The sequence below is a fragment of the Glossina fuscipes genome, unplaced genomic scaffold, assembly GCF_014805625.2.
Source record: "Glossina fuscipes isolate IAEA_lab_2018 unplaced genomic scaffold, Yale_Gfus_2 3, whole genome shotgun sequence".
Taxonomy (NCBI): domain Eukaryota; kingdom Metazoa; phylum Arthropoda; class Insecta; order Diptera; family Glossinidae; genus Glossina; species Glossina fuscipes.
In genome coordinates, this window is record NW_023998417.1 from 4,223,108 (window position 1) to 4,234,393 (window position 11,286).

Here is an 11,286-nt window from a genome sequence, read left to right on the forward strand (position 1 = left end):
TAATTTCAATTACAAAAACAACTTTATATTGCAACCAAATTTACATACGAATATAATCAACGATAGGCGCTCGTTCGTTTATTTTAAGCATCAGCTACACTAAGTTCTTATTATAATGATTCGTTTTTTTTTTTTTTTTTTTTTTTTAAGCAAATTAGACTTACGGATTTTTGTCAATCAAATTTTGTCAGTTTTTTATAAAGTGTAAGAAATTTGTTACAAAAACTATTGCAACTCAATAGACCGACCGAATTCGTGGGATTAGCTTAAAACGAAATATGATGAGTGGTTGGAAAAGTCAAAACGCATTTTAACACCAACTAAAACTGAGAGCGCTATTGCGATTTTTACTACACTGCCTATAGCTTGTTAATTTTATTTGCTTTCTGAGAAATAATGGTTAACCATTAACTTGGAAGAGTTTTGGAAGAGTTTTGACGAAAACAAGGGCACTTTGCCTTTCTGGCCTAAGTAAGACGCCGACCTTTCAGAAACAATTATTTGTTTAAGCAGCATATTTTTCACTCTTTCGTGATTGTCTCTCTTTACTTAGTTCTTCTTCTTGACTGTGATTTTTAGTATTTAAAGTCTTGGATAATCTCAATATGATTCTTTTTCTTAGCTGACCTGGTTATGACCTCACTCTGATCTCGAGACCACGAGAGTAAAAGTCGCTAAACAAGTACACTATACACTTACTCACCAAGTGTACATTGCATCCTTTGGTTTTCACGTGGAGTTTTCGTGCTTAGCTAAGTGACGCTGTACGCAAACTGGTAAAAATATCAATTGTGGACTTAATGTGTAGGCTATTATCTTAATGTCTTACTTCACTTCACTTTTGATCTCCGTGCAAACATCCCCCTCCGCCCCCCTTAACTTAACTTTATTATAATTGCTTGACTGTTTGTGTTGCCTTCAATTGTCTATCGACGCGGTCTAATTAGTCGGTAAAGAGGAAAGAGTGGATAGTTTTTGCAGCGTTTTGCAAACGGTAAGGTTCTCGAACGCAAGCGTTCCCCAGTGTAGAAACCAAACAATTTTGTATAACAAAGCATGAGCATGAGTTAGGCTGAAGTTTGTAGGAGTTAACAAGAGACACTCTCGATCAGTGACTTTAAAACTATATGTGATGGATATGTATGGAGTGAAAGGGTGCAGGCACATTGTTCATCTCGCTCATAGATCCCTACCAAAGCGGAGCAGAACTAAACGGTACTCGAAACAACACATCTACCTAATCGAACTCCGAAACTTTTACATCATTAAAGATTTGTGTTATTAAATATCATAAGCATGCGTGTTAGCTTTGCCGACGCTCCAATACCTCTTTAGGTTGGATTTTAAGCCTTAACAAAGTTTATTTTTGCTTTTAAATAGACATCTAATCAAAGACGTGGGATTGACTATGAGTGCTTGGTTGTGCAAGTACTTTACAAGCGCGCAACACATCTCTGAAACTGTATATGCATATGGGAAATTCGCTAAATATGAAACACAATTTTTGCTAGTCGTCGTATGCGTAGATTATGCGGTTATTGCGTTGAGGTTTTTTTCTTTTTTTTTTTTTTTATGGGCAAGGTGCATTTTTTCTTATGGCTTACTGGCTGGCTGGCTGGCTGGCTGTGAAAAATGAAAAAAAGAAGAAAAGAAAAAAAAACTCATGAAAACTACAGCTGTTTAAATTACTTTGTTCGCTTTAATCGCAACGGGAATAATAACGACAAACAGGAAACGCAGAAGACGAGATACACGACCATCATAAATCCGCGACACATGCGATATTTTAGCCACATTATTAAATATTATTGCATTTGTTTTTTTTTTTTTTTTTTCACAACAACACTTTTTACCTTAGGCATCCAAGCAATACATGTGCTTTAGAGATGCTGACATTCTTTAATCTCTATAATAAAATTTCCAGCCTTTAAATAAGTTTTTAACTTATATTTGTATATTTGTCTAAACGCATATATGTAACACACACACACAAACCTTATCTATCTATGCTAAACAATATTTGTTATTCGCCGTGCTTGAGAAGTGGGTTGGTCGCCTTTCTCCCCAGAAATGATTTTCAATTTCCTCAATGTTTTGCTTGTTTGCAGACACTTTATATATATATATATATATATATAAGTGTAAAATTGTATGTTTGCATTGATTGTAAAGGCATTGGTTAAGAAGGGGGTTTTGTATATGTTTGTATTTCTTGTACTTATTTACACACACATATATATATATATATATATATATATATAACATAATATCAGTCCTTCTCTCAATTATTTATGAAGTATTTGAAATGACATTGCGTTGGCAATCGATATTTATAACCAGAAAGAGAGAGATACTGCCAAACAAATATTTGCTTAATGCCAAAAATTGTTTGCTGAGGCATTTCTTTTGCCTCTTTTTTTTTTTTTTTTTTTTTTTCGTCACATCTGTGCATATTTTTACCTTTTTAAAAGCAATTTCTCTTTTTCACTTCTTCTTTACTTTCTAATTAAGTTTAACAGACATATGTTTAAAAAAGCTATACACTTTTAGTTTGTATCTTGTGCAATGACTATATAAAATTGTTTCGGAAATAATGCTTACTTCGAAAATATTAACCGAAATACCTAAGTTCAGTGTAAAGTGCACGTACTAATCGAAATAAGAAACGAAGTATAATCAAAAAATTATTATTAACAAGAGACAGGTTTGTTCGTTCATATAAAAGCATTCCAAGAAGTTCCTGGAATTGACAAATATTTCAAAGACTTTTTCTACAGTCCGTTGGTTCTTGAAGATTTATCCTTATCAGCTGTGGTAAGTAAGGTGGATGCGCTAAGGGTTAGCGTGAAAAACAATGGAATATTTTTTTAGTGAGCAAGGATGCACGCCTTGGATGTCTCTACCTCTATGCGATAGTTTGACTTGGATTCAGGAAATTATATTTTTGATTAATCCGGTTCATATTTCACGAAGGAGCCATTAAAAGTATCGCAAGACGTCTTCTTGTCCATTTCCTTTCTATGTAATCAGCTAATATGAAGGTCCGCATGATTTGAACAGATTTATATTTGGAATTCTTTTGGACACAAGAAGATTAGTAGTATGGTTGAGGGAATATTTATCGATATTCTCGTTGGAAACTGGAAGACATGCCAGGAAGTATTAACAAGCCAAGTGCAAAAGTGGCTTAAGCGGCTTACAGTGTAACCCAGAGTAAAACCAAAATAAAAATGGTCTACGGCTTCTTAATCAATATGAAATTTCGGACAGACATGGTTTAATCAATTTAGAATTTCACGCTGATCAAGAATGTATATACGTTAAAGGGTCTCTGAAGTTTCGTTTTTTGTATTACATACATCATGAAAAAAAAAAAAAAAAAAAAAAAAATGAGTATGTCCCTCCATCCTTCAGTGGTGGAGTCGTCAGCTTATGTTAGTGCCTTTTTAAAAAAAAAAGTTGAAAAAATTTTCGCCTAAATAAATCGATCGTTTTAAATATAAAAAGCGTGACTTTCGAGCGTTAAATACGTAATTTAAATACGTATTTAAAAATAAATATTTTTTTTTTTCTTTTTAAATCACATAATCATAAAAACGCATAAAACATCTGGCTGCAGCGCCATTGTACAAAAGAAAGCAATTAAAGCACAATTTGATCTAAATATGGTTTTATTTTCATAATCCCTATGGAATTACCAAACTCTTGTGTTCAACTAAACGCTACAATTATAGTTTGTGGCGTTAAACGTGTAGAGTTTGGCCTGTTTCAGTCTCTCTGCATTTTTCTTGTTTACAAATTTGTTGTATGTGCGTTGTTTTTTTTTTGTTTTAATTGTAAATAAGTAATAAATGTTAATATTGATAGTGTTTATGGCATAGTAGAGCAGCACAGCACGTATTGTATTACATTTTCAAAAATTATTCAAAAAAATTAAATCTTAAATCTAAACAAAATTATTGTACGTGATATGAACTACTGTATGAAAGATATATATATGTTCCATAATCAAGTAAATAGGAAATATACATGTGTACACATATGTGAGAAGGAAAACAATTGAAACGTGGCTAGTAGTAGGTGCAGATTAAATTGAGTATTGAAAAGCAAAAAAGAAAAAAAAAAAAAAAATTGTTCTTATTACAAACCATACAAAACGATGTCATAATTACATAATTGCTCCCGTCACAAGAACTTTATATTCTTGCGCTTTGTAAGGGAGAGAGGCAGACCATATTCCAATGCAGCTTGACTTGACAGCTCCCAATATAATCAACTATATCTAAACAAATTGACTAAGAAATTTGATATAATAAATAAAAAGAAACAATATTACAGTGATGAGAAAGAAAAGCATAAGTAAGAAATCGATCAAGACTACAGAACTAGTTAGGTCGAAGGAGAACCACATAAGTAAACGTTTATCAGGGTTTGGGTGCGCATAGTAAAGATTACTCGTTTTTTCTGCCGAGTAATTGTCATCTACCGTCGATCGAGTTGTAAGAAAACCAGTAAACGATAAACATAAGAAGCCTTGTAAGCTATTATCTTATTTGATAGTCTCCACTATTGGACCATAAATGATTGTTCTTTCATTAGGAGTGATTCTGTATTTTGTTTAGGATACCTATGAGTTATTTCATTTAAATTTTTCCAGGTCCTATGAAGTTGTGAGTGGCCAGGTAGGCAGAAGATCTTGACTAACAACTCGATGGTAGTGGTTTCAAATCTCAGGTGAGGTAGCCTTAGCTACTTGCGCTGTAAGACTTTCGCCTTAGAACTTTTTTCTCTGGCTAAATTACTTATATTAATAATAAGAGTAATAATATATAACTTCCTTCTTGGGTTGGTAGTACTCCTTGTGACATTCTTGTAAAGTTTCCCATCATTTCAAGGGCATACTGGTCGTTGTAAACGCACAAACTAAATTATCAGTCACTCCTAGGTCTGAGTAGCGTGACATCACGATTCCTATCATTAAGGAAGACTTCAATCTATATATAGATCAGGCAATCGGCCAATCAAGTGAATATATGAGCAATAAATGAGTCAAGAGGTAAAAAAACTATAACCAAATCGAAACAAAAATCTAAACCTCGTTCATAGCTTCCTTTGATTATGACGACGTTGTGCCTTATGAATGTCTTCCAGTAGACCAAGCTGCTCAAATGGAATATTATTTAATTATTATAAAGGCAATCAAGTTAAGTCTTGGAAAAATTAATAAAGATTTTTCCAATTTATATACAAATTCACCTCTTACCTTAGAGAATATCGATCTGAAATTTAACTTAAAAAATCTCTTCCAATCACGTTAAGGTATAATTAATTCTGGTCGATCCATAATCAATAAAGGTATTGTTCACAAGAACATGCATGGCAGGGAACTTTGCTGCCGGTCTTGCGAAAATAATTTTGAATTTGTTAATGCATTGATTTTTAGTTAAACTATAGAGCGCTTAACTGAATGTGTTCTCTCAATTAAGTTTTTATTTTAACATATTATTGTAAATTACTAAATATTAACTAATGTTGGATTTGTTTACGCAATTGCAGTAAATATGCTACTTAAAGCTACTGCTGCCCATTTGCCGTTGTCGCATGCATGATACATACAAATGTTTAAATGCTGACATTGTTTAAGAGTGTGTAAGCACAAATCATTAGATAATATGAAAATGCATCGTTTAAAAGGCATACTTTTTTTTTAGATAGAAAACGCTGATAGGCGATGCATGAAGGTGGAATCATTTAGCGTAATATAATATAATATATAATATATGGTATAGTATAGTATTAGTACAGTATGGTATAGTATGCGATATAAAAGTAACTAAAAATTGAAAAGCGAAAAGTTTACATTTCGAAACAGCTTATTATTATCTATCTTCTCGTATCGTTTGGTAAACGGAAATTCAGATCAAACCAACCAGTCAACCAACATTTTGTTGCATGTTTATATTTATGTAGTAGACATCGTGCACATATATTATGTATATGAATGGTATCGAATATGTTTAGAAAATAAAAAAGAAGGTTCATTGACTTATTTAAGGCTGCAAAAAATAAAAACAAAAAAAAAAAAAAAAACTATATATATCCGCTTGACTCTTTTTTTTTTTTTCAATAAAGTTTGCTAAACTAGAATCTGATTTTGTTGTTTTTTCCTCTGTGCTGTCCACAGTTTAACGAACTGAATCAATTAAAATGTACAGTTGTTTACTTAATAGTTAGTTAATCAAAATTTTTCACTAACAAGAAGTTTATGCAATTAATTAATTATTGAAATTTTTTTTTTTATTTTCAAATCATAATTATATTGAATTGACTATATGTCCAGGGTCAACAATCTTGATTTTCTTTAATAATCCATACACTAACATACAAAGAAACCGGATTTTTTTTTTCTTTTTTTACTTATTGGGTTAAGGTCAATTGTTATGGAAAAGAAAAAAAAAAAAAAAACGGCACCTAAAAATGTGAAGCATAATATTTACTCTTTATTACATCACTTGATTTTAACATCTATTGCGGCACAATGACGTTATACTCAGGTTGTCATTGTATTTGTAATATTCGAAAAGGCTATCATAGAGCACATAAAGCACATAATTGCCTCAGTAACAAAACATTTCAAATCGTTTGAAATATGGCCGTCCGTCCGTCCGTCCATCAGTTCGCTTATTGCACATATATATAAAAATATAAAATTAAAATAGTATTACCTCCGTATGTTCTCCATGGTTAATTTCAAAAGCCTATGTGATTCTGTCCTCCCTCCCTGCACGAACACAATAGTTAAAGAAGTAAACTGAGCGGACTAAGTCCAGATATTTAAGGTAAAAACCTACGGCAACGACTGTCTAGAACATTGATTCAGGTCATTTTAAATATTATTGATGAGACTGGCAAACAAACTCACATGTAGGGTGCCCAACATTTGTCGCACACCATCTATCGTTTCTTTTTTTTTTTTTGATATGTGAATAAAAACTAAAGACCAACATTAAATTATGGCTTAAAACTACCGAAGATATATCGAATTATTTTTTTGGCTTATGTAAAGTTAACAGACCAGTTTTATAATTAACGGTTAAGTCATGATTTTAGTTTAAATGTTATGTAAAATAAATATAACTTCCTAATCCATTTCATAAAACTCATAAATTGAAAATTTATTTAATAATATGCTGCAGCATTTTTGAATAGTAGAAGAGAAAATTTTTCAAAAATTTTTTTAATTATCTTTCAACTTTTGCTGCTGTTACGCACATTTACAAACATAAATCTTAATTCTTTTCTTCTCACAAGTATCTAAATGGTATGAATTTGTGTTTTATCATTAGTAGCAGAGTTGAATAGAAACTTTTCTTATTACTTTCATACAAGTCCAAATACAAATTGAAAATAATATGAAAATTTAACTCTAGCTCCCTTCATATATTGCGTGTATAATTGTGTAAAGAAGATGAAACAGATTAGATGAGCAAGGGAATGTTTTAGAAGAAAAATTCTTTCGGCAAAAATTTTTATCTCTCGAGAGAGTTCTAGAAGCATGAATATATAGGTCGACGAGGACCGTCTTATATATGCAAAAGAGTCATCCGATGCTATATGCTGTACACCTAAATAATAGGTAGAAAAAAACAATTTCATTGACGGGTCCATTTATCTCCCCTACCCTCTTTAACTCTCCAGCTGAAGAAATATTAATGAAATTCGTTAAACAGTGGCTCTTATAAAAAAGGAACGAACCTCTTTTCATCTATCGCCGAACCTATTTAACTACCTACTATTAGCTTGCCGACCATAATTGATTGCAAGAAATAGGTTGAAATTCGCACTACTTATCTATTGGAACATCGCTCTCACATATATATAAAATTTGTCGAATATATTTCCAATCATATTTGTCTACAATTTCAGATCAAATTAATTATTTTATTATTTATTAATAATTATGTAGACCAAAAAACATGTTTACATAACAAGCAGGAAAGTTTTTTGAATTTTAAGGGGGAAACCTGCTTTCTATCGTTCGTCTTCTATCTTCTGAATTTCAATGAGCAGGGAAATTAGTTAGTAGTCCCAATTACTATTAAGCAGCTTTGTGCATGTATTGAATGAATACATTGCGAGTAAATATTTCAATCAGACAAATGCTGAAAACTTTTTACGGCTTTTCACAAATAAGATGTTAGATGGAAAAAGTGCTCCGAAACAAATCATTTTCGATACCGATCGGGCTGGAATATATCAGTGTACCAAGTTTCATCAAAATAATGATCCGAAAACAAGATAGACAGCCGGACAGGAAAGCTTAAAATTGATCAGAAAATGGTTCTGGTTCAATCTCTATACTAGAAGCTGGATGCTTCTCAACTCCATCTGGTTGTTGCACGCAGTCGTACAAACTTATAATACCCCAAGTATAACACAAGTGTAGTAATTCGTTTCTTTCATACCTTTCAATTCGCCTTAAAGTACAACAAACATAAACCATTCAAGCAATCATTATTATTGTGGGGAGCAAAATCAAATTCAAAAGATTGGAAAATTTAAAAGATTTTACGCTTCACTTGCGAAAAATTTATCTAGCAAATCATTTCTTATTGATTTGGTAGAATTTAAACATATTGTAATATATGTACGTAATAATAATAGAAACGCAACAACAGCAATAACAACAATAACAACAACAACAATAACCAAAGCACCCACAGCAAGTTCAAAGTAATATAAAAATTTTCCTTTCTTTATAAAATAATAAGAATAACACAAAAGAAGCGGAAACCCTGACATTTACGTAATATCCACGTACGTATAATAAGAATAAATAAACATTATACATACGTTTACCGTAAGAGCCGTACACATACACCTATATAGTAAAGTATGCATAGTTTTTTTTTTTTTCTCGTTCAACTATCGAAGGAAGAAAAATACAATGAAAATATCAAAACTGAGTCAATGATGATTGTTTATATAAATTTATAGTGAGGAACATTGATTTCTTACGAAAAAGCATTCAAAAATAATGGTTGTAATAATGAAAACGGAAAACAAGAAGAAGAAGAAACATAGCATTAAAATTAATATACGAAATTTTGCGATTATTTTCTTATGGGATGGGATCTAAGTAAATGCAAAAGTACAATTGTAATCTTTGCTATAAATAATAAATGATGAAATGATTGAAATATGTTAGATGCCTATTAACTCATAAGACATTGTAGCCGTATCCAAGGTTGAAAGTACGATTACTGCTGGCACTACAGATGTGAAGAGAAGGTGGTTTTCGAGAGATTTCTTTTGTTTATCGGTTAAAAATAACATAAAAAGATGATTGTAGGCGAACGATATTCAGATACTTAAAACTTTTTGTGAGCGAACTAACCTACGATTGAAACACTTACTGACAACTAATAAAGAATCAGCGTGTACCGTTATCGGTACATCGGTCCCAAAGCATGTTGTAATCAAAACTAAATTTCACAATCAATAATTAACAACAACTGGAAACAATAAACGCTAAATCACTTCATTTATTTTAGTTATTCATATAAGCTCGTCTCAGAGTATGGAAATTAGTCGAAAAAGGCGTGCTATTCAAGCCATTTTCCATGTATCTCAAACATCGCGATCTGTAGGTTAAACACAGACAAACAAGATAGACAGACAGAGGGACAGACGGACAAACAAGTTTAGATCGATGCAAAAAAAGATTCTGAATGGATTGATATCTCTGGCGCTTGCGCACGAATTTAATATCTCTGCGAATTTCATCTCTGTGGTGTACGGCATAAAAATCTAGCTTGATGTACAATTGAGGATAAGAGTGCACTGTAAACGGTGTATAGATAGCATGGAACGACTTAAAATAAATTTTCCATCTAAAGCCTGCTCCGGACGATGATAGTAGATAGTATAGATTGTCCAGTCCCTTTTACGGGATACTACAGAAAATCTTAATCCACCTTGTTTTTGCGAATTGCTTTTAAAGACTTCGAAGATAGAAATTTAAGACTTGTCTTGTTGTCTTTGAAATTTTAGCAAATGGTGGCAGTACAACTGCTTTCTCACGGTTTAACGGCAGTTGACCTCTTTAATTTTGCTTTTCGCCATGCAATGAATTTTAATATTTTCATTACCGATCGCCAAGAAATATTCTCTTCTAAACAAAACAACGAAAGATTGCCAAAGGAAGATATGCATAAGTTAAACATAAGTTTTTTTTTTTCATTCACCTTTTGCTGCTTCGTCCGATAACAATGTAAGAAATCCATAACCACTTGGGCCATTTTTGCTTATCTACCCTCATGAGGAAACAAAAAGAAAAAAACGTAGATAATTTTTTCATAAATTTTTACATGCAGTAAAATTCAGTACTTAATTATTTCTCAAAAGTCATTTCAAAGAAGATTTCAAGAAGATTCGATTATTTGTTTTGTCCTGAAATCAAAGCAACTGTTTTTTTTTTTTTTTTTTTTTCAACAATTTAAACAAGTGTTTTTTTGTCTTTTAGTTTGCCTCTGCTAGATATATACTAAGAGTATCATTATTCCGCATAAAATATTTCAGATCGGAAACATGGTAAGCAGACTATTCAAGACCTCGCAATTCAAGCGAGGTCAGCTAACTTCCCAAAATTGGGAATTTTGGTTCTTGTTCTTTATCGATCTTCACATAAAGCAGATTGATAAAATCGAGAAAAATGTAGAATTTTTCTTCAATAATCCCTGTTGAGACATTGTCCATTTCTATCAATTCCATTAGTTATTGTGCTTTTTATTCTCACAACATAAGTGAGACCTATAGCTAAATATATATAACTTAGTTTAATGATGCTATGCGTGGCAGAGAATAGTGGGGGCCAATATTTCTCTTTGTACAATGGCAAGGGCCATTACAAAGTATATTCGCTGCTTATGAATAAACGGATATGTGTTATTTCGGCAACAATAATAGCATAAAAAATATCTGTGCAACTTTCTGTTCCACTGATGTGGTTGCTAACCATGAATTCAATCATTCATTCCTTTTTTGATGAAAAAGTGGGTTAAGGGAAAAAGGAAAGAAAAAATAGAATGTATTTTATCGAATGTATTTTTCATATATGTGTCTTTCTTTCTGTCGCTCTCTGTCTCTCTCTCTCTCTCTCTCTCTCTCTCTCTCTTTCTTTCTTTCTCTCTCTTTCTCTCCCTCTTTCTCTCCCTCTTTCTCTCTGTCTCTCTCTCTGTCTCTCTCTCTCTCTCTCTCTCTCTCTCTCTCTCTCTCTCTCTCTCT